The sequence below is a fragment of the Gossypium hirsutum genome, chromosome A10 (genome assembly GCF_007990345.1).
Source record: "Gossypium hirsutum isolate 1008001.06 chromosome A10, Gossypium_hirsutum_v2.1, whole genome shotgun sequence".
NCBI lineage: Eukaryota > Viridiplantae > Streptophyta > Magnoliopsida > Malvales > Malvaceae > Gossypium > Gossypium hirsutum.
In genome coordinates, this window is record NC_053433.1 from 100,823,217 (window position 1) to 100,848,736 (window position 25,520).

At 32.0% G+C, this 25,520-nt stretch overlaps 1 long non-coding RNA gene across 4 annotated transcripts; it reads left to right on the forward strand.

The window, feature by feature from the left end:
- Window positions 1-58: 58 nt before the first annotated feature.
- LOC107943161 (uncharacterized) lies at window positions 59-4,509 on the forward strand. 4 transcript variants are annotated; one of them, XR_001695968.2, is made up of 7 exons: window positions 69-416; window positions 526-725; window positions 1,525-1,587; window positions 2,089-2,237; window positions 2,337-2,431; window positions 2,779-2,841; window positions 4,164-4,509. It is a non-coding gene; the product is annotated as an uncharacterized lncRNA (long non-coding RNA). The 4 variants fall into 4 exon arrangements; XR_005903516.1 differs by having other exon boundaries at window positions 59-416; window positions 2,089-2,431; window positions 2,779-3,392; XR_001695967.2 differs by having other exon boundaries at window positions 68-416; window positions 2,089-2,431.
- Window positions 4,510-25,520: the final 21,011 nt, after the last annotated feature.

Sequence of the window (25,520 nt, forward strand, 5' to 3'; positions counted from 1 at the left end):
CTTGAGACCTAATTTTATTTTAACCTACCTTCTACCTAAACTTCGTACTTTTTTTAAATACCTGACACCCATTATTTTTATCCATCCCACCAATAAGGCCATGCTTGGTTCACTGTAATAGTTATGCCATTACAACTCAATTCTGCAGGCCCTCCACAAACCAATGTTTGGTTGAGTGGAATGCCTATTATGGTTATATTCCATTACAGGCTTATGGAGAGGATAAGAGCCATTTTTATTCCCTTTCATTCCCATTGAATGCTGATTCGGTGCCCAAAGAATTCCATTTTACCCTTCTCACTTTCTCACCTAAAAATGTTCTCACTCAACTCAATAACCACTCTCAATCTCAACCTCCCTTGCTTCATTCGCCTCCGGCCACTAGCACTCCTCCCCTTCATCGCAACATCCTTCAGGTAAACATTTTTCTCTCTTCTGTTCTTCCTTTTGTTTTCCTCTCTGCTCTTTTTGTTATCCTAAGAATAAATCTATTTTTTTAATTTCGAAGTCTTGGTTTATTTTTAGGGTTATTGAAAATGGAACAAGCAAAGATTGGGCCGGGAACTGGGAGAGAGGCCTTTAACGTCGACTATTGGAAACTTGGACTTTTGTTTGGATTGCGAGAAAATGAAAAATGGAAACTTGGGGCTATTATTCCCACTTAAATGAAATGTTTTAGTTTTTCATTTCTTCCATCCAAAGAAAGAAAAGAACTTTTGTTTGTGGTGAGCAACCAGCTTCTTTCTTTTCTCCTTTTAATTAATACCCAGATAAAATTTTTGATGCATTTTATCTTGTTTATACACTTTATTTTCAAGTAGATATGTACGTAGCAATTTTTCATTTACACTTCACCAAATGATGTTTTATTTATTGTAAAAATGAAGCAGGGTTAAGATGATAGTGAAAATGTATGTGGAAATTGTAGGGCTTATTCATATCTAGTATAATATATGTTGTGGAGCTGGACTAGTAGCTTCCCAATAACATTTACTTGAGTCATTGGTTCTAGTTTTGACAAATACTAAGAATGAAGGATGATTCACGTACCTTCATATCCCTCCCCATGCCAAATTGACAACCCTCTTCCCAAAATGACAAAAAGGGGTAGAGGATTTTATGCTGTAGAGATGCAGGGACATATTTTTATTGATTTTACTTTAAATAAATTATCAAAATCTACTTTTACTTGACAAATGTCAGATATGGTTATTCTGCCAACTATGGCTGGTGTTTGTGTGTTTTCAATGATTATAAATTTGGTATTGTTGTTAAACTTATGAATGTCTTATAAAACAATTATAAGTATCTTCAAGGCATTTGAGTATTGATATTTCCAAATAGATTGTACATAGAGAAATTTCCTGTATGGTGTTGCTGCAGCTATTCTATCTTCCAAAATCTGAAGATTTACTTAATAGTTTTAGGTTTCTGAAATATCATAGACAGATGTAATTTTGATTGGTAAATTGCTTTATTTTTATCTATAGCTCGATTGATCTTTAGGTTTGATATCTTACTCAGGTGGATATGACTGCATTGAAGCAAATGGGTGAAAATGACCTTAAAGAGCTAGGAATACCTATGGTAATTTAGCTTATTTTATGTATTTTTATCTTGTTTATTGTTAATTTTTTATTCATTATAGTCTTAATTGATGTGTTGAAATTAATAACTGATGTGAATATGGAAACACAAGTTTCTAATGTTGAAAATTTCTAGCATGTCTTATATGTTCTTCATTAGTCTTTAATTTCAAAACACATTTTAAGTGATCTTTGGCATAGGCACAGAGCTTTGACCGATTCAAGCACCCAAGTACACATTGCCTTAATCCTTTGCATGAATTTTGCTTACCTACTGCCTAGGCCAAATTCATTCTAACTGAAGACATTCAATTTTGTTCTGGCAACATGGTTGCCTAAGAATATAAAGCTTCCTATGAAATTGATTGGATAGATTGTAGTTGAACATTTTCAGAAAGCACTATGAATCAATGATTTTCTTTGCTGATAAGTTATAGTTCTACTACCTGATTTATTCCAGTGGAGCCTACTAATGATTGTTTTGACTTTGAAATGGCTGCAGTATCCAGGTGCTTACCATGTTACAGATGAGAAGATTTACAATTTGTGTCTGCTAACAATAAATTTAGGGGATTCGATAAAATGGGTTGTGATCAGGGTGTCTTCTAGATTCAAATCCATAATCATCTTTTTATGTGAATATATTGTTTGGTAATTATTTGTCGTTCCCTCAGATGTGGGTGCAAAATGAAATCTTTAAGTTGACATAATATCCTGCATTGTAACTAATGAAGGTGATTTGATTGGCAGGGCCCTAGGAAGAAGACACTTCTGGCTTTGCTGCTTGTAACAGCTCATTTTTTGTGATGACAGAAACAGTGGTTTCGAGACCACAATCCCGATGGGTAAATTATATTTTTATTATTTATTACAAGTCTACGGGATATTATTATGGTCGTATTAAAATTTCTTAAATTTTAATGTTTAAATAGTTAATTAAGTGAAAATGACTAAATCATAAAAAGTTAAAAAAAAGTAGAGTTCTATTAGCTAAAGGGGTTAAATGACTTTGAAACGAAAGTTAATGGACTTGAATGGTAAATAAACTATTTAAATGAGATAGTGGATGCACATGGCAAGGTTTTATAGTAATTATAATAGTTTTTAAAGGTTAAAATGATAATTGAACAAATAAAACCTAAATTAAACAAAACAAAATTTGCTTCATCTTCATTATTCATTTTCTCTACAGAATTTTGAAGGAAGAATAGCCATTGCTAGGGTTTGAAGGTTCGATTAGCTTAGGTGTGTGCATGTAAGTGATCCCGAGCCCCATTTTTAATGATTTTTATGTTTTTGATATAGTTTTAGCTTAATCTAGCTAGCCTGGAGGTTAATTTGCAAAACTGTTAAAGGTTTAGGGTTATGCCATGGATGTTTTTTAGTAGGTTTTGATGTTAAATGATATATTATTTTGGAAAATAAACAAGCTTTGTTAATTGATTTTTTATGAATTTTGGAGTTAGGGATTAAATTGTTAAAGGTGTAAATTCTAGGGTTTTATTGTGAAATGATACTAAATATGAGTTATTTCAAGGTCCCTTGTATCTATGATTAACATGGATTTAAGTTAAAATGGTTAAATTGCAATATATAAACTTAAGGATTAAATTGTGAAAGTTAAAATGTTAGGGGCAAATTGGTAATTTTGTAAAATATGAAATGTGGATTAAATTAAATGCTAGAAGTATTTAATTAATTGAAATTACCTATTTAGATCAAGATAAACCACGTTAGGACTTAGATCAAAGAAAAGCTAAAGCTTCGGATTAGTTCGACCTAATTTCTTCGATTCTAGTCATCGAGGTAAGTTCGTATGAACGATTATCATATTAATGTTATTTATATTGAACACTTACTATGTTATGCTTAATGTAATTGATCAATATAGAAATGTAACAAAATTATGATGAATTTACGGATATTGAGTCCCTGTTGAACCTTAGGAATTCTTAGGATACAAATGACATGTCATTAGGGATTTTATGTTTTTGTTGCTGGTCCTAAATGTCCTACCGATGGTGAAGGTCTTGCATTTTTTGTGGATACTCCACAGCTTGTGTGAGTGGCATCGTATAGCTTACATTCCGACCCACAGCTCGTGTGAGCAGTATCGTATAACTTACATTCCAACCCACAGCTCGTGTGAGCAGTATCGTATAACTTACATTCCAACCCACAGCTCGTGTGAACAGGCCTATTTCACAGCTCGTGTGAGCAATGATGTAAAGGAAATGTTATGGTTATATGTATAGGCACACTTGGTGTGAGATTTTCCGTGTATCCGATATAATTCTAAATAGTTCAAAGAGCAACAAAAGGGAACAGAAAGATAAGTATGCAATTGGATTGAAACATGACTTTATGAATGGAAATGTGAACTACTTTATGTTGTAAATATGGTTGATTTCATATTATCATGGAAAACTTACTAACTTGTGAGTTGATGATGTTGGATAGACATTTCTAAGCTTATGGCATTGGTGTTGATTTGTATTTTTAAACTATGATATGTATTATGGAAATGGTAAGCTGTGTTTTGGTTTATATGAACTTACTAAGCGTTGTTGCTTATAGATCATCAAAAGCTCAATTTGGTTGGAAGCTCATCGGAGATCTATCATACTATCCAAAAGTCTTTTCGGTATTTTTTGAGTATTTTGGCCAATGGTTTATAATGGTATGTATCTGGTGTTTGTAACGGTATTTTGATGAATAGGTTAATGGTTTTTTGATATGTATAAGTTGTTAAGGATATGTTGGTTTGGTACCATTTGATGTTTTGTCAAACTATGTCATTTTAGTCACTTATAGGTGCATGCATATAATGTTCTTTTAGTATGTTTGTAATGGCTTAATAATGGTCTTTATTGTATGTTTTGAATGATTTGGAAATAGTTAAATGTGGTGCCTTTGAATGACATATTTGTTAGTTGAAATAGTATCTTGAAGTGGCATTTTGATGTGTGTTTAGGTGATGCTTAGGTCCATTTAATGTGTGTATGAAAGGTTTGAGAAGTTAAGCATGATTTGGTATTGAAATGGTTTTATTCTAGGTGAATTTTGGGTCCACAAGACCTAAGACACAGGCGTGTAAATTTTGGGTCCACAAGGCCTAAGACACAGTCGTGTGACTTAGCCGTGTGAGGCACATGGCCTGGCGACACGACCATGTGTCATCTGAAAGTTCTTTAGTATGCAAGTTAGTGAGTCACACGGCCTAACACGGCCTGGCACATAGGCATGTAAGGCAACTCAGAAAGTTACATGGCCTAACATACGGACGTGTGACACAGGCGTGTGGCCCTATTCAGAGAGTTACACGGGTAAGGATACAGGCTAGGACACAGTCGTGTGTCCCTTGTTCGAAAGTTACACGGCTTGGGAGGTTCCACACGGCCGTGTGACCTCTATTTTCAATTTTTGTATTTTTTCCTAAACTTTTTGAATTTTTTCAAATTAGTCCCAAATTGCTCCAAAGCTATTTTTAGGGCCTCAAGGACTCGATTTAGGGACGAAATGCATGTGATTGAATGGTTAATATATATTTAAGTTATTGAAAAATTTGATGTTGCATGGTTTTTGATTGATTAGTAATACTGCGTAACCTTAATCTGACGATAGATACGGGTTAAGGGTGTTACACTGTCCTGTTCCAAAAGGCAACTGTGATTTTAACTTTCATATATTCAAAGGAAAACCATTGTATTTCTATTTGGTGGGTTAAGGAGTGCACATTTTGTAAGGTTGATCAATATATTTGTAAGTGGTGGCAAGGAATTTGATATGCCTAGAAAGTATTTATCATTAATATCAAAATATTTTTAGCATCTCTATCATGTTATATGCTATTAGGTTTTTTTATTATTTGTGGGTACAATACCAATTTTTGAACAAATACAAAATGAATTGTCTTCTCTTGCTATTGTGGGGAAGAATAATATAACTGCAAACATGAAATGTCGTTCTCCATAGTGGTAACTCACAGTTTAGAAGTTTTGTTACCAGAAACGAATTGGTTCGTACCATTTCCATCAAGCTTTGTTATTAGGAATTGCTATTTTAAAAAGTGTTTTTCAAATTAGTATGTATAATTTGAATTAATTAAGACTAACAATCCAATATATCATTAAATTATTTATTTTTTTATTAAATTATATTAAATAATAATTTTATTAAAATTTAAGAACAATAACAATAATTATCTACCTAAAAATTTTTTTGGTAAGGGTACTTTGGTCATTTAAGCCTTAACATCTGTTCCATTGAACCAAACAATTGAATTATAGCTCTATTTCATTATATCTCTATTCCATTTGCTCCAACCAAACGTGGTGTAAATGTTAATTGAGAGTTTTTGTTAAAACTAAATATAAGAATTTAATAAGAAAATAGATTTAGACGAGCGAAAGCTGAATTATATATTTTATTCACCAAATAACAACCTTAATATAGGAAATTTCAATAACGTTAAAAACAAACTTCTCCTAATAGGTAGGTAATTGGATAACTAAAAATTAGGAAATAGTCTACAAAATAGTAGGAACTACCAAAATAAAAAACTCTTATTTCATAGAAAAATATCTTAACACCTTCCCTTAAAATGATGTTTGTAGACATCAGTTTAAGAATATAAAAAAATAAAACCATTTAATCATCAATTGTAGCTTCCTTTGAAGAGCATACTCCAAGCATCCTCCTCAATTTTTCAAACACAACTTGCTTCAATGGCTTTGTTAGGATGTCAGCTACTTGACTTTCACTGTTACAAAACACTAAATCGATTACACCACCATTACACAAATTGCATATAAAATGGTATCTGACATCTATCTGTTTGTTTCTCCCATAAAGAAATAGACTTTTTGAAATCTTTATTGCTAAAATATTATCACAGTAGATAATTGTTGCTTCCTTTTGATACTACGGAAATGTCTCAAGCAATCTTCTCAGCCAAACAACTTAACAGGAGGATAAATCTGTTACAATAAATTCAACTTCTTTGAATGAAAATGTCACAATCTGTTGTTTCTTTGATGACCATGATACAGCTCCAAAACTGGTCATAAAGACAAAACATGATGTGTTTTTCGTATACATAATCACTATCTGTAAATCCAAATAAAGAGCTTTTCATTTCTGCTTTGTACATAATACCAAAATCAATTGTGCCTTTAAGATAATGAAAGATTCTTTTAGCAGCTAGCAAATGGTTTTTACTTGGATTTTTCATATAAAGACTAATTAAGCTAACACCATGCATGATGTCAAGTCTTATGAAAGTTATATACATTAAACTTCCAACCATTTGCTTGAACAAAGTAACATTTATCTTATTAGCTCTATCATCTTTCTTAACTTTATGTCAAACTCAGTCGGAATAGAGGTCAAATTGAAATCCTACATTTTAAACCTACTCAAAACCTCAAGAATGTATTTCTTTTGTGAAATGAATATACCAGAATCTGATTGCACAACTTTTATGCCAAGGAAGTAATGCATCAATCCAAAATCAGTCATTTCAAACTCAGTCATTATATTTTTCTTAAAGGACTCGATCATTAGTTTATCATTGCCAGTGTAAATCAAATTATCAACGTAGAGACACTACAGGTAATTTTCCATTACCATATAATTTTTGAATAGTGTGTGTTTATGGGGGCACTTACAAAAACCTTCTTTCGCAAAATAAGCATTTATACGGCTATACCAAGCTCTTGAAGCTTGTTTTAGTCTGTATAGTACTTTTTTTAGCTTGTATACCTTACTTTCATTGCCTTGCTTTATTAAACCAGAAGGTTGATCAATGTATACCTCTTCTCGCAATTCTCCATGTAGAAAGGCTGACTTTACATCTAATTGATAAACCTTCCACAAATTCTGAGCAACTATGGAAAGAACCTACGAACAGGGTCCAAGCTTGCAACCAAAGGAAATATCTCTTTGTAATCAACACCAAACTCCTACTCATATCCCTTTATGGCTAATCAAGCTTCGTACTTGTTAATTTCTCCATTCTTCTTGAATTTTGTTTTATAAACCCATTTCTCACCAATGGATTTCTTCTATTTTGGAAGTTCTGCTAGCTCCCAAGTGTTGTTTCTTTTTATTGAGTTGATTTCCTTTTTCATGGCTTTTTGTCATTTTTGTTCTTTGACAACTTCTTAAAATATAAGGGGATCACAATCTGGAAACAAAGAAAAATGGGCAATTTGATCATCATCAGATAATTCGTCTCCACTTACATAATCAATCATCCAAGTTGGTCGCTTTCTCAATTGAAATTCATGGATGACTATGTCATTATCCGGTTGATTTTCACAATAGTGTTGCATGTGATGATTAATTGCATATGAATTTGACTCTTGAGTTGCAACTTTAATTTTATCTTTATATCTATCATAATTAGTGGGAATTTCTTATTATTTAACACCCTTTTCAGTCCAATTCCATGTAGTATTTTCATAAAAAAAGACATCTCTGCTAATGATGATCTTCTTCATGAAAGGATTAAATAATTTGTATGCCTTGGTTGTCTCACTTACACCAAGAAAAATACATTTTCGCCCTTATAATCAAGTTTTCTCCTTTTTTATTCCGGAACATGTGCATATACAAGACACCCAAAAATTATGAAGTGATCTACTACTAGTTTTCTGCATCTCCATGCTTCCTCCGACAACATGTTTTAAATAGAAAAGGTAGGACTTCTATTCAAAATATGAATGCTCTAGTTTATAGCTTCTGGCTAGAAAGCCTTTAAAATGTTGCCCTTTTTCAATAGGCTTCTTACCATGTTGAGAATGGTTTGATTTTTCCTTTCTGGCATCCTATTTTGTTATGGTGTGTATGCAACGGTGAATTCTCTTCGAGCGCCTTGTTCAGTGCAAAATGTCTCAAATTCTTTTGAGCGGTACTATCCTCCAACTCTCTACTTCATTTTCAACTTGAGCTTTGAAGCTTTTAAATCCCATGAGTGCTTCTGATTTATTTTGCAAGAATAACTCTCATGTTTTTCAACTATAATCATCAATAAAAGTGATTATATATTTTCCCTTCCATTTAATGTTGGATAAATTGGTTCGCAAATGTTAGAATGAATTAGCTCCAACACTTTCTTTGCTCTCAATGACTTTCCTTGTGAAAATTGAGATCAGTGTTGTTTGCTAATAACATATTCCTCGTATATTGGATCAGCTAGAATAGTGATTTGAGGAAGTCATGTCATCATATTCTTCCGTTAGAGTGTTGTTAGTCCATCAAAATTTAGATGACCGAATCGAAAGTGCCATAACCATGATGGATCATCTACTTTGGCTTACAAACAGGTCTGAACACTTTTTATCTATAATGAAAACAGTCTATTCGAGCTCATTTGAACAATGGCTATTGCACCTTTTGAAGGATCATATATTTTACAATCTCCATCCGAAATGATTATAACATAACCTTTTTTTCCTGCAACTGACCAGTACTAAGTAAACTTCTTTTCAAATCAGAACATAAAAGATATTAAAGATTGTTTCTATAAAGCCATTTTTAGTGATGATTTTAATATATCCAATTCCCATGACATTTATAGTAGATTTATCCCTAAAATTGACAACAGTATGAAAATTTTCATTTAAATGAGAAAAAATGGATTTACTACCATTTATATGGTTGTTGTAACTTGTGTCTACATGCTAAACTTTTTTTTTAGTCTTGTCTACATTTTCATGAACTGTTAACAACAATGTTTTTTTCTTCTTTTTGTACAACAAAATTTGATTTCGAGGTCTTTTCCTTGTCTTGAGGCAACTTGGTTCGACATTCGGCTTGAAAATGCTCAAGCTTGTAACATCTATAGCACTCAATTTTTGATTTGGAGAACTGATCATATATGTTGCCTCTACCTTGAAATGAATATTGATTATTCATATTATATTGGTGATGTTTGTCACCATCTCTATTGCCTCGACCTCTTCCTCTAGCCCCTCTACCGCTTCCTTCACTAGGTGAAGACACATGATTTCTAGAAACTTTCAATGCTTGCTCCTCTTTGTCCTGCTGAACAATTTTCTTCTCATGAACTAATAAAGAGCCTTGTAACTCATCAAGAGAAAAAATATCAAGATCCTTTGATTCTTTAATAGAACATATCACATACTTAAACTGTGGTGTTATTAATCGCAGAATTTTCTCAATCACAATCACATCCTCAATCTTTTCACCATGGATTCGCATTTTATTGATTATTTTCATTGTTCTTGAGAAAAAAATTAGAAATTGGTTCTCCATTCTTCATTTGTAATGTTTTGAATTCAAACCGTAGAGCTTGTAATTGTTGCCTATTGATTCTATTTGATCCTTGATATTTTTTCTTCATGGAGTCCCAAAGGTGCTTGGAGGTATCTTTGCAAAGAATTTTCTCCAAGATTGAATGTTCAATGGTGTGAAACAAGTAGTTTTCGGCCTTAAGATCCTTCAACTTCATCCCTTCTATTTTTGTGTCTGACATTGTTGTTGTTGACTCTAGCACTCCATCCGAGACAACTTGCCCATACTCTTTTGATTTCAGAAAATTTTACATTAGCATATTCCAGTGATCATAATAACCATCGAAGCGAGGTTTTGTTGGTTGCACAAAATTTTCAGATGCTATGGAATACGAAAAGCTGTTGCCTTTTTTGTTTTTGATAACATGGCTCTGATATCACTGTTAACTAAAAATTTTTGCTAAAATTTAGGGGTGAGTATTCAATTGATTCGAGTCGAATTGAGTCAAAAAAATTTGAGTTAGTCGAGTTGACGAATCATATTTTAGCAACCGAGCTCAATTTGAATTTTTCCGAATCGAATCAAATCAAGAGAAAAAATTTAGAGTTAAGCCAAGTCGAGTAAACGAATCATATTATTTATACTCAATGTTGCATTTACATGGACCGATTATTTAACTAGTACATGGAGTACAAGATTATTTAACTACATAAACAATATAATTGTTTTATCTTTTAACTTAATGAGTAAATATTTAGCAAAACAACGTAATTTTGCCTTTTAACTTAATAGTTTTGACTTTTAACTTTAGAAGAGGTAAACATTTATCAAAACGGTGTAGTTTTGCTTTTTCTTATTCAGATTTTCGGATAACTCGAATTGTGTAATTCATATTCGAGTTAAATCAAAAAACTTAATTTATTATTCAAGTTGATCCGAATAACTTGATTAACTCAAATAACTCGAATTATTTAATTCAAAATTTAAAATTTTTATTAAGTTTTTTAAATCGAATCGGATTTTGCTCATCACTACTAAAACTGAATAAAAGACTTTAATAAGAAAATAAACTCAGAGGAGAGGAAGTTGAACTATATATTTTATCCATCAAATAGCAACCTTAATATAGGCAATTTCAATAACGTTAAAAACAAACTTCTCCTCATAGGTAGGCAACTAGATAACTATAAACTAGGAAATAATCTACAAAAAGATAGGAACTACCAACATAAAACTCCTATTTCTTAAAAAAATATCTTAACAAAAAATTTGCACCACATGTCCAATTTTAACAAAATATTTAATATTTTAATAATTTGGTTATAAAATTAATATTTTAATTTTAATTAAAATTAGAAAATATTTTTTTTATAATTAAAAGAATATATTTAAAAAGGTTTTTGGAATTTGCAAAATTATTAAAATGGGATTAATTTGGATTTTAGAAATTTTTTAAACTTGAAATTAATCTTGGCTTTTTTAGTGAAAAAAATTGAAAATGGGTTTCTTTTTTCATGGACAACGTGAAGAAGAAGCTTAAGTGACGAATGAGTTTCTTTCAATAATAACGTGATAATGAAAAAGATGAAATCTAACAAACAAAAACTAAGTCATGATAATACCCATTTTTCTAACTATAGTACTACCAATTTTGATTACCCAACATAAATTAATGGAGTTAATATTGATGAACTTGAATCCAAGATAAATATGTGAAGTGTCTCTCGCATTTTTCGGTCAAACCAGGTCAAAATAGGAGACATCGTGGTGAAGAATCATCATGCAACATCGCAACGATGTGACGACATTCGAAACAGAGCAAAGCAGAGGCGACATCGCGACAAGGAGCTTGGGACGTCGTGATGACGTGACGAATTCTAACTTAAAGCAGCCACGTAATTAGACTCCTAATAGGGTTACTTTTCCCAATTAAACTCTGACTGTAACATCCTCACTTTAAAAATAAATAAATAAAAAGAAGAGAGAAAAAGAATATTTATGGTAGAAGTCCTCGAATAAGAGATATATAAATAAATAATAGTATAAGAAATTATAATCATTTCTAAAGGAAACTGTCAGACATGAAAACACAGAGGCGTATTAATAGGAGCATGTGGTTAAGTTAAAAATTTGATATCGAGTTGAGGGACAAAATTGAATAAATTGGAAAAGTATAGAGATAGAAGTGCAATTATTCTATTTTTATTTTGATGGAAAGGAGTTACTGGCAATTTTACCATTACTTAAAAATCAATGGTTTCATGATTGTTTTTTAATGATATTTTTATTAATAATAATATTTTAATAAGTAATAATATTTTATTAATTAATATTATAATATATAAAAAAGAGAAAAAGAGAGAAAAGATGAAACCTTTCTCATCTCTTTCTTCTTTTCAGGTAAACAAAAAGGGGGCAGAAAAAAGAAATTCTTTCATTATTTTTCCTTTAAATTCAAGCTTTCAATTTTTTTTATAGATTTTGAATCTTTAAAGCTTGTTTTACATATATGTACTAATAGTTTTTTATTTTATCAAGTATTTTGAAAGTTGTCATTAAAGGACATTGATGGAAGCTTAGAAAACTTAAGTAAAGTAGGTATATTTTTTGGATAGTAAATGATTATAAGATGAGTTCTATCTTGTTAGAAGTGTGAAAAAGAAATAAAATTGGATGGAAAATTTACTTGGTATATTTGGCCATGTTAAAGGGGAAGTAGAGAATATTGATCGCTTTGTGCAATTTTAGTGCTAAATGATAGCTTGTGAAATAGTAAGTACTCTGGTGAAGACGGATAATTGAGTCGAAAGATATGCAAATTTTGAACTAGGAAACTTAAGCTGTTAACTTGATTAACCATGCATATTTAAGTTTTTCTATATTAGTTTTAGTATTAGAATAGATAAATGACATTGTTACATATTAAACTACTCCTATTGTAGCTAAAAACGAAGCAAGCATCTTGAAGGAGAAAGGCGAAGAATAAGAGTAAAGCGATTGAAATTTCAATTTGTGCTAATATCTTATTTTCATTACAAAAAGCTTTATGATATTTAGTTTACTGTGACTAGTTATATTTATTTTATTTTATTTTATTTTTATAATTTTTGGATGAATTTGAATGATTTAGTTAATATTTGTAAAATTATGTTTCGAGATGAATATTGTAACAGCTCGATTTTGGGCTTAGTCGGAACAGTGATTTTGGGACCACTAACTCGAGGTTAAAGAAATTATTTTTTGATATTATTTTATGTGTTGTGGCATAATTATATGAGAGTATGAAAATTTTGGTGAATTAATTTTATCGATTTCATGCTTAATTGTGAAAAAGGACTAAATCGCATAAAGTGCAAAAGTCCTATTTTGATAGCTAAAATTGTTAAATTGCCAAGGAACCTTAATTGAGAGTATTTAAAGTGCAAATAGACCATTTTTAGGAGAGTGTCCGGCCATAGGGGGACAAGAGAGGTCAAAGGTCAAATATTAGGTGTGTTTGGTGACTTAAATGAATAAAATAAAAATAAAAGAAAGAGAAAAAGATGTCATCTTATTCTCATTTCCTTCTCCACCAAAAATACCAGAAAATTGAGGGTTTTGGAAGCTTAAAATTGCAGCCACTCTCCATCTTTGAATGTAAGTGATTTAGATAGCCTTACTTGATAATTTTTGTGTTTTTGGAACCCCTAAAGCTTAATCTAGCTATTGAGGGGACTATTTTGCAAAATGGTTGATAGTCTAGGGATTTACCATGAAATGATTTGTAAAATTTGCTGAGTTTTTATGGAAGAAAATGAATCCTAGTTGTTAAATAAACAACTTTTGTGAATTGGTGTTCATGAAAAACACCTAAAATGGACTATTTTGTAAAGTAGGAAAATAGAGGATAAATGTATGAAATGTTTGAATTTGTGAGTTGCTATAAGTATGAATTAGGTTCGGCTAGGCTTGGTTAATGTGAAAATTTGATAAAAATTGATTTACGAACCCAATGGCAAAATCATTGTTTTGTGAAAGTCTAAGGGCTAAATGGTAAATTTTGCCAAATTATGTATTGTTGATGTTTTTATTAATATGGTGGTTAAATGAGTGAAATTTTATCATTTTAGACCAAGAAAGGTGGAATCCAAACTTAGACTGGGGGAAGACCAAACTAGTAGAGTAATTCAACTAGCCGTCTAGACCAAACCTCGGTTTCATATACTAGGCTCGGTTGGACTAGTTTTTTGGTCTTGGTCTTGGTTTTGGGCTTTCAAGCCCAATTTATGATTTTAGGTCCAATTTTCAAGTTCAATTACCCATTGGGCCAATCATAGTACTTTTTGTGGACTAGATCTATGATTAAGTAATTGCAAATTATAGGAACGATGCTTCTGGACATAATTGCAATAACTAGAGGCTAATTGTATATGTCTGATTAGTCCATTCTCTAGCAAAAGAAAAGCTCAACCGGATTGTATTTGAATCATAAAAAAATTCTACGACTTCAGAAATAGTTTAATTAAGTCGATTTATTCAAGGTGGAATTAAGTTGGGTGGTCGTAAGAATTGTTTAACTATAAAATCTGATTAAATAATTTTCTTAAAAAAATAATTTAGAAAATCTAAATGATTTTTAAAAAAATAAATTTTGATCAAGTAAAATTAAATTAATCAAATTAATTAAAATTAATATGATATTTTTGAAAATTAATTTTTAGGTCAAACAATTGGCGTAATGGGTAATTGAACTTGAAAGTTAGACATGAGATCGTAAATTCGGCCCAAGAACCCAAAATCGAGACCAAGACCTAAAAAACTGTTGAACCGGACCTGGTATGTGAAATTGAGCTGTCAGTCCAGCTGGTGGCTGTACCAGATTGGTTGGGTCATCATTCGTCTAAATCGAATCGGCAACAACCGAACCAACTTAGGGCGTTGACGGTTGCGATAGCGACATTCCGATTGCCGACAAATGGTCAATGGCGGTGGTTCTTCAGTTCCTGAGCAGTGGAAGAATTACACGTCCTGATATCTGTTTCGAAGTAGGAATGGTTAGTCGATATCAGGCTAATCCTTATCTCAGGATTGGCAAGTTGTAAAGTATATATTTAGGTATCTTAAAAGAACCATGGATTATATTCTTGTGTATTCTACGGAGAACCTTACTTTTATTGGATACATAGACTTAGACTTCCAAACTTGTAAAGATTTGAGGAAATCAACATCGAGAAATGTATTCGTCCTAAGTTATGGAGTTATAGCATGGCGAAGCGTAAAACAAACTTGCACTGCTGACTCTACTATGGAGGCCGAATATGTGGTTACTTCCGAGGCAACGAAAAAAACATTATGGCTTCAAAAGTTTTTAACCGGTCTTGAAGTCATTCTTGGTATGGAAAAACTATAACATTATATTTTGATAATAGTGCTGCAATAGCTAATACCAAGGGAATGAGAAGTCACAAGAGAACGAAACACATTGATAAGAAGTATCACTTGATATGAGAGGCAGTAGCCGAAGGAATTGTAGATGTGGTGAAAGTAGCTTTTGAAGATATCCTTACGGATCTATTTACTAAGACTTTTGTAACTACGAGTTTTAACAAACACGTTGAGCATATAGGTGCAAAACATGACACATTTATTTCACTAGGGCAAGTGCGAGATTTTTGGGAAATGTACCCATATTGTACTAAACATGTAACTATTTTCTATTTATTGAAAACGGTGAATAAATAAATAAAGTTAATTTCTCATTTCACTATTATGTCTTTTTTATTTCTGCCTTTCATATTTTGCATGCATAGCGAAATTGTGACAAACAAATATTAGCTCATTAATTGTCTAAGTTTAAACTGATGATAAGTGGCATTGTAAGAATGTTTACATTGCGAGAAAGACAATTTATTTCAGTAGATAGTCTAAATGAGTCTGTAATTCCGTAAAAGAATCAAACTGAGCACTTGATTCAAATACTAAGAAGGGTTATTATGTCGTCTAGAATTCCAATTGAGGAGATGACTAGTCTTGGTTATCGAAGTAGTTGACTCCATGAGTAGAGACATAGATGTATTTATTGGCATGATACATTGGATTGGACCCAATATGAGTTAATTTTGAATCTGTTTGTGAATTAATTCACTTGTGACATTCATGGTGTGGTTTACCTAAATCCTAAATTAATCATTGACCAAGTGTATGTAACGCATGTGCTTTGATATAAGTCGGAGTTTATGCTCTAAAAATGATCAAGCCCATAGTCGGTATGTTGGGTACATGACTTGTGTATGACATGAATTTACTAGCATTAATGGAAGAAGACACAATGATGGTGCAACCACATTAGCCTTTCCTGGATGATAATCAATAACCAGATCATAATCTTTCAGTAGCTCTAACTAACGTCACTGTCTCAGATCCTTTTGCATCATTAAATATTTTAAACTTTTGTGATCAGTATACACATGACATTTCTAATTGTATAAATAATGCCTCTATATCTTCAAAGTAAAGACAATCGCAACCAATTTGAGATCGTGAGTTGGATAATTTCTTACATGTAGCTTTAACTATTGAGAAGTATAAGCTACTACTTTCTTTGACTGAATCAACACACAATTCAAACCATTGAGAGACGCATCACTATAAGCAACATATTCTGTCCCAGATTCAGGCCAAGTTAATACTAGAGCTTCTGTTAACGTGTTTTTCAGCTGATCAAAACTCCGTTGGCACTTATCAGACCAAACAAATTCAACTTTTTTTTGTATTAATCTAGTCATAGGTGAAGCAATGATTGAGAAGTTTTTAACAAAACGGCGGTAGTAACCTGCTAAACCCAGAAAACTTTGTACTTTTGAAATGTTTTTCAGAGTTTTTCGACTTATTACAGTAGAAAGTTTACTTGGATCCACTCAAATCCCGTCAGCTGACACAATATGATCCAAAAATCCAACCTCTTGAAGCTAGAATTCACATTTACTGAAATTTGCATACAATTGTTTTTCTCGCAAAGCCTGTAACACGATTCTCAGGTGTTGAGCATATTCATATTCTGTTTTAGAATAGATCAATATATCATCAACAAACACAACCACAAATCTATCCAAATGAGGTTGAAAAACCTGATTCATTAAATCCATAAAAGTAGCGAGAGCATTTGTTAATCCAAATGGCATTACCATAAACTCATAGTGGCCGTAACGAGTTCAGAAAGTGTTTTTGGCACATCACAATCTTTAAGTCGCAACTGATAATACCCGAATATGATATCTATCTTCGAAAAACTGTGGCACCTTTTAATTAATCAAAAAAATTGTCAATATGTGACAAGGGATATTTATTCTGCATTGTAATTTTATTCAACTGTTTGTAGTCAATACACAATCTTAAGAAGCCATCTTTCTTATTCACAAACAACACAGGTGCACCCTAGAGAGATACGCTTGGTCAAATAAACCCTCTATCTGACAATTCTTGCAATTGAGTTTTCAACTCTTTTAACTCAGTTGGTGCCATACAATACGATGATATCAATATCGGTGCAGTTCTAGGAACCATATCAATAACAAACTCAACCTCAAGCTCAGGTGGCAAACCCGGTAACTCTTCGAGAAATACATCAGTAAACTCATTAACAACTGGTAGTTGATCTATCATTAACAACTGGTAGTTGATCTAACTTCAATTCTAAATCTTGGATATCAAGTATATATCCTAAAAATGCCTCACTACCTTACGTATCAATCTTTGTGCAAAAATAATTGAAATGATTCTAGCGATACTGTTCGGTCTGTCAGATTCAATTGAAAACATTTCACTTGTCTGACATTTCAAATCAGTCCGTTTCTGTCTACAATTTACCACAACATCATGTAGTTATATCCAATCCATACCCAAAACAATATAAAATTCCTGAAAGGGTAATAACATCAAACAGTAGGGAATTCACAGCATTTAATTTTCAATGCACATTTACGACAAACTAAGTTAACTATCACACTGTGACACAGTGGATTCGTTACTTTAATAGTGTAATCAGTGAACTCAACAAGAAAACTTTTTTTGTCTACTAATCCAGTGCGTATATAAGAATGAGTTGATCCAGCATCAATCAATGCATATAAAGTAATATCAAAAAGAGAAAAGTATCAACAATAACATTTGGAGCAGTAGCTTCATCACGAGCTCTTATTGCATAAACTCTGGTTGGTGTTTTGGCTTTAGATCATTCGTTCATATCACTAGTCTTTCCTCGGATAGAAGTAGTATTTCTACCGTTTCCGGGTCATCTACCTTTCTATGAAGTTATTTCTGACTTGCTAATTTGATTGCCTGAATCATTTCGTTGTTTTGGACAATCATGTAGGAAATGATCATTAGAACCACAATGAAAATAAGCTCCCATATTTAATCGACATTCCACAAAATGTTTCTTACCATAATTATCACAAACATGAACAATTCTCTTACCATTCCTTACACTTCCAACACTAGTTGCTGGAGAATTTATAGACTTCATATTACTTTGTCACGTTTTATCTTTACTAATGAACTCTGTAGGGACTTTTGATCGATTTGATTCACTTTTGAACTTTTTTTAAGGGAATGATTGAGCTGACTTAAACAACCCTCTTCTAATAAACTCTTGGGATCTTGCATCAAATTGTCTTTTACTTTTACAAATTCCTTCAATTTTCTAAGCATGCTGTGGAAGTTTTACAAATTCATATAACTTTAACGTTGCCACAGACATTTGTGAGTAATCATTCAAGCCATCTTCAAATTTAACACACATTTCTTCTTCATTTGACACTATACTACGAGCATACTTGCTCAACTGCACAAATTCCCGTTCATACTCTGCAACCTATCGATTCCCTTGTTTTAGTTCAAAAATTCTTTCTTTTTCTTGTCAAAAAACAACCGACTAACATATTTTTTTTTCTGAATTCTGTTTGGAAGAAATCCCAATTAATAGGACCACTAGTTGTCATTGTGCTCAAAGTATCCCGCTATGCATATGCTTCATCTTTCAGTAATGAAATAGCACATCTCAGACAATCTTTATTGCTACACATCAATTATGTAAAGACCTTATTCGTATTCACTACTCAGTACTCAGCTTTTGCAGAATCATCATCAATTTTGCCTTTAAATTCTTCAGCTCCTCATTTCCAAATTTTGTCTACAGATAGTTGAGTAACTATCATAGATACAGGAATTTAATGATGCATGGGTGCCAAAGAAGGCACAGTATGGGGTGGAGGTTGCAAAGTTATAGGATTTGTTTGGTTAAATTCATTGAACCACTGGTTCATCATCCTGAAAAACACATTTCTCATTTCATTACCAAAGGACTGTAGAACTGATGCACTATTACTTACTTTAGGATTCGAAGCTTGAACATTACTTTCAGCTTCGTTAACTATGCCCCAATTTGACTCAACCGACATCTTGAATCTATAAGAAAATACAATATTAGAGCGGATAAAAACCATCACACTATCATAGGGTATATGTGGCATGTATATACCAAAATCTATACAAACTACGTCAATCCTAGAATCAACTAAATCGTAGCTCTGATACCACTAAATGTAACACCCAAATCCTAGCTCGGTTGCCTAATAAAGGATTAGAGTGTTACAGAAACAAACAAAACAATTTATCTTAATTCAAAACAAATATTCAATTAAAATATAAACATATAGTAATTAATAGAATAATTATTCACATGGGCTTTATTTCATGTTTATGGGCCCCAAAGTTTATTTGGAAGTAACTAAGGATCAAATTGAATCAAAATATAAAATTTAGGAAAAACTTAAAAATTTTGGAAAATAGGGATCACATGGCCGTGTGACGCAGCTCAGGCTGTGTGAGCATTCAAATTAGGGGCACACGACCATGTGCCAGCTCGTGTCATAGACCGTGAAACTCACTAACTTGTTTCACATGACCGTGTCTAGGCCATGTGCTAGCCGGTGTAACTCACTGACTTGAGACACACGGTCGTGTCTCAGCCTGTACCCCAGGCCATGTGTACCAAAATTTACCCTTACAACTAGTCATACCATCACTCGTTCTTGCTCAAAAAGACACTTCATTTGCTCATTCATTCAATAACTCAAAACACACTTTAAACACTCACCCATATACCAAGTAACAACCTATAAATTCTAACCAATATGCCATTCAAAGGCACCTCAATTTATAAACAATTCAATAACACACTTTATCCAAGATTTTCTTTCATAAAAACAACCATATCTAACTACACATATAAACATTTCTAATCCAAATACACACCATGATATTCATTAATATGTATATTTATATATAGATATCTTGTTTCAACATTACATGACACATTCAAAGAGCTATTTAACCTACTATAGCATCCATAGTTATTGACACCAACATTCTTTCAACAAGACTTATATACATGCCACTACCCAAAGTAAGATACAAAAGTTACCAAGATAGATGTGATAACGTAAACTTTGTGGTTAATCCTTCCAAACGATCAACAACGATTGTCTACAAAACAATATAAAAGAATACCGAAAGCTTACATAGCTTAGTAAGGACATAATATAACTTTTTCTTTAAACTAATTGTACTCAAATTATTCAATAGATCAATACTCCATTTTCAAGGGCATCAATGTTGCCATACTGAAGCACTGAAATGCATTCAGAGTATGAATGTGTGTTAAGGGTATCAAAGTATGAACAAGAACACGTATGTGCAATCAGAGATATTGAAGTACAAATAGGTGCACTTATGTGCATTTAAAAGTACCAAAGTCTGAGCAGGGGCACGTATGTGCATTTAAGGGTACCAAAGTCCAAACAGGGGCACGTATGTGCATTCAAGGTCATTTTCTTCATTCCATATAATTTAACATGATTCCAATAAAATTTTTACTAATGTTTCGTTGTCTATTGCATAAATACAAGAACATTTATAACCTTTATTATTATGCAAATATTCAAAGTACTTCGATTATAAATATAAATCCATATACAAACATAAATTAACTAGTGAATCAGAAATATAAATCATTATCCAAATATTATATTTACATATTGAAATATTATAAACTTACCTGGACTGAATTGTAATAGCTGTAGAAGTTCAGAGACTATTCCACAATTTTTCCTTTTCCACATAAGTCAACAGGATCTTGATCTAAATTGTAAAATTTTCCCTTTATTAGCTTGTATTCATATGCCAATTAATTATGCATTTTATACCCTTTTAGTTTTTGAAATTACATAATTGCACCTAACTTTTACAAGTTTTGCAATTTAATCCCTTAACCCGAAAATCATCAAATTAGCCATTTTCTCAAGTTGAAAATTTACAGTTGAATAATCTAGGCCCTTAAACAGTCCCAATTATGCCTCAATTCACCATCAAACCCTGCAATTTTGACATTTTAACAATGTAATCCTTAAATCAGAAACTAATAAAAATTACTTCACAAAACAACTAAATACCACAATCAAAGCTTCAAACACATAATTATCATAAAAAAACCAAGATTCATCAATGAAAACTTCTAAATTTTTTTACAGATTCAAAAACGAAGGTATGAGCTAGCTGGACCTAGTTGTAACGATCTCAAGAACATAAAAATTACAAGAAATGGGTGAGAATTGAGCTCACATGCACCAAGGAAATGGAAACTGAAGCTTGGACCCCTCTTTCAGTGGTGTTTCGGCAATAGGTTGAAGAAATGGGGAAGAAAGTGTTTATTTCTTCAAATTAATTTGTTTTAATTTTTGTAAAATTTACAAATTGCCATCAATTATAAGCTAAACTTAATTGTTTTTTTTTTGTTTCTATTACCGTCCATTACTCTTAACAAGGTATAATTGCTTCATAGATCCTCCCTCATTTAATAATTAAGTTATTTGATCATCTAAATGCAATAATTAACAAGCTTTTACAATTTAGTCTTTTTTTAATTAATTATCTAAACATTAAAATTTCTTAACCAAATTTTAATAAGACTCAAATGACTTCGTAAATATTGTATAAATAATATTTACAAGCCGACACGATAGAAATTTGTGGTCCCAAAACTACTAAAATACGGGTTGTTACATGGCACTAATAATTTCACTGTGTTTACATTGCTTGGTTTGTGTATGGGATGACCCGTTTTGGGCTTAGTTGCCTAAGGTTCAGGATTCGAGTTTTAAGATATGTTACCCTTTGTTCTTTTTTTTTTTTGAAAGGTAAATTCATTAATTCATTCAATGAATGGAACTATACAATTCAGGGAAAAAATTAAAAACATTCATTGTAAATGGTGAAGGACAAACTCCATCAACACAACAAAGGCTTTAGCCTTAGCATTAATAGAACATTATGACACTTTGACGATTGGCTTTGCCACAACTCAAGCACGACATGTTTGGAGTGATTGCAAACACTTAATATGATAAAGAAATCAACCTTGGATGATTGAAAGCGACGAGCAAAAATTGACAAAAGAATCGAGCATTCACTAAACTAGAGAGGACGAGAACAAAACCATCCTTAAAATCACTTATAAAACTAAGATTACATGAATAAGCAAGACTAAAAAATGTGCTACAAGAGTAGACAAAAATTTCTAGAACTGAAGACTTAATAAACAATGAAAAAATAAACAAAAAACATATAAAGCTTAAGACAACATAGGTCCAAATCAACTCGTGAAGACAAGCATTATCATCTATCCATCACAACTTGTGAAGACAACAAAGATACCCGCAAAATAGATCTACAAACTGAAAAAGAAAGAAGACATGTGGAGTGAATGAGAAGAAGAATGAAAGAAAGGGTTGGTGGGAGAGAGTAAAAGGCGGGTGATAGCCAACCCAGAAGTTGACATTGCCACTGGGCAAATAAAAGATAAAAAGCAAATGGCTTCAAAAAAATAAAACAGAGAAACATTTTTAGGTTTTTTTTAACCCTTTTTTCTTCTTATTGTGTCAAAGTGATCATAGTCCTATATGTGTTCAAATTTTGTTGAAGCTTTTCTATAAATCAAGTTTCTCGTGAACAAAAAGAATATATATATACACTTTTAAGAAAATGTGAAATGTGATATCCTGAATTAGGGCCTAAATGGAATAGTGGTTTCGAAACCACAATTCTAAAGTAGAAAAATTTATTCCGATTAATTTTTATAATTTATTGAATGATTAGATGCATGTGTTAGAATATCGATAGAAAATTTCATGAATTGCATGTCTAATTTGCCTATTAGGACTTAATTGCAAAAGTTGATAAATATGAGTTTTAGATATTAAAGGATTTAATTGAAGAGCATAATGGAAGTAGAGGTCCTTAAATGGTAATTATACCATTAGGTTTTCATGGACAAAAGTGGACATACATAGGTAGAAATAACCAAAGGTTTTAATGATGGGTATTTTAGTCATTTGGTAATTAAAAGATTAAAAAAAGGAAAAAGATGGCAAAATATGTCCATCTTCTTCATTAGGATGAAATTTCAAGGGTTCTCCACAGCTAAGGTTTGTTTCAAGCTTCCAAGCTCTATAATAAGTGATTCCAAGCCCCGTTTTTAATGTTCTTTACGTTTTTGGAGTCCCGATAACTTGATTTAGCCTATTCTAGCAATAATTTAACCTAGGGTTTATATTTGGAAAAATACTCATAGGTGAAATGTTTTTATTTTGATGTTTTATGGTAGAATATGAAGCTTTAAATTGTGTTAAACAACTTTTGCTAAACGATTTTACGTGAAAACGAGTAAAATGACATAATCGGTAAAAATACCTAATGTTTATAACTACATGTTAGAGTGAGAATTTGATGTTGCCATAGAAGAGAAAAATGATCAGCATGTCATAAAACATAATAATTTTGGGGAAAAAATAATTTTTGAGCTTTGGGGAAAAAGTGTAAATATGCAAAAGTTTAAGGGTAAAATTGTAAATTTTCCCAAGTTAGAGTTAAGGCCTATTTTGATAAATGTGAGTATTAAATCAGCTAAATGTATTATTTTAGACCAAGAAAGACGTGAAATCAACGTGAAATCGACCTTGATCGGGGGAAGAAAAAAATTGTGGACTAAATTGTAAATTTTTTTATTTTGTACCGAGGTAAGTTCATGTGTAAATGTGGTAACATAATTTTCATTTTATGTAATTTAATGATATTTATATGATATGATGATTATTATCATGAAATATTATGCTTTGTGGTTATTGTTGAGTAATATGCAAATCATGTTTACTACTTCATAAATATGAATTGCTATCGAGTATCGGTTTCGATATTTCATGGAAGACGGCAAAGATGTGTTATCGAGGAAAAATCCCATTTGAGCCTTGGGAATAGATTAGAATACAAGTGACATGTCACTAAGATATTTGAGTTTTGAGCTCGTTGAGTTGAGTCCGAGTTCGTGAGATGTAACTAGGCATCCGAACTCGTTGAGTTGAGTCCGAGTTCACTTATGGATGCGAACGCCCGAGCTCGTTGAGTTGAGCCCGAGTTCACTTATGGGCGGGTTACATGGTAGCTTGGCTACATAATTTCCGCAGGCTATTGAGTTTGTCTAGCTGCGGGTATGGCACTTATGTGCATGAAATCCATGTATTCGAATCATATTCCGATGTGTTCAATGGGTAAATATTAAGTGGATAAGGTGAGTACCTAAAATAATGCGACATGTTGGTAAGTGTGGTGAATGAGAAAATTTTTACAGGTATGTACTTAACCCTCGGGTTGAGACTTCAATATAACAATAATATGGTAGGATCATGAATGAGAAACATGATATGAATGCTTTGGTGATATTACGCAAATGTGGATTTCGTATTATTGCATGGTTATGTTACTTGCTATTTACATGTGAACTTACTAAGCAATTATGCTTACTCCCTCCTCTCTATTCTTTGTAGTTTTGTCAAGCCGGCTAAGAGATTGGGAACGGTCGGAGGCACGCTCACACTATCAACAAACTATTTCGGTATAATGACTTGTATATTTTGGGAATATGGCATGTATAGCATTATAATCATTTTGTGTATATAATCTTAAGATATGGCTCATGGATGGCATGGAAATATTTGAGAATGATTAGCTATTGGAGTGGCTAATCAAGATTATATTTGATAACACGTATGCTTTATGTGCTAACTAATCTATGGAAATCCATAAAATGGTGAAATTGGCTATAAAACAGAATCACACAGCAGCAATGACGTGAGTTTGAAAAATCACTAAAAATAGTAGAGATAGAATTTGATGATGAATAAAATATGAAATTGAATATTAATGAATCTATTTTCATGTGGAAGAAACAAAATAGGTAAAAGAGTTGTATTTTATGGATTCCCTATTCTGACTTTATAAATTCATTATAAATTGTGTAAAAATAATTAGGACTCACACTTTATATGTATGGATTCCTTATTGAGTCTATTTTTAATAGAAACAAACGACATGGTCATTGGATCTCTGTACATGAAGAAATTTGATTTGTAGTACATAGAGGTCAGAGTAGCCGAACCCTGAAATAGGGGAGACTTTAACTAATAAATTGTACTAATTGGCCCTACCAAAAATTCTAGAAACAAATTAGTAAGTAGATATATGAGTCTAGTTTCAGGTTTCGTAACTCGAGATATGATTTTTTTAGCGACTGTGACGTAGATGGAC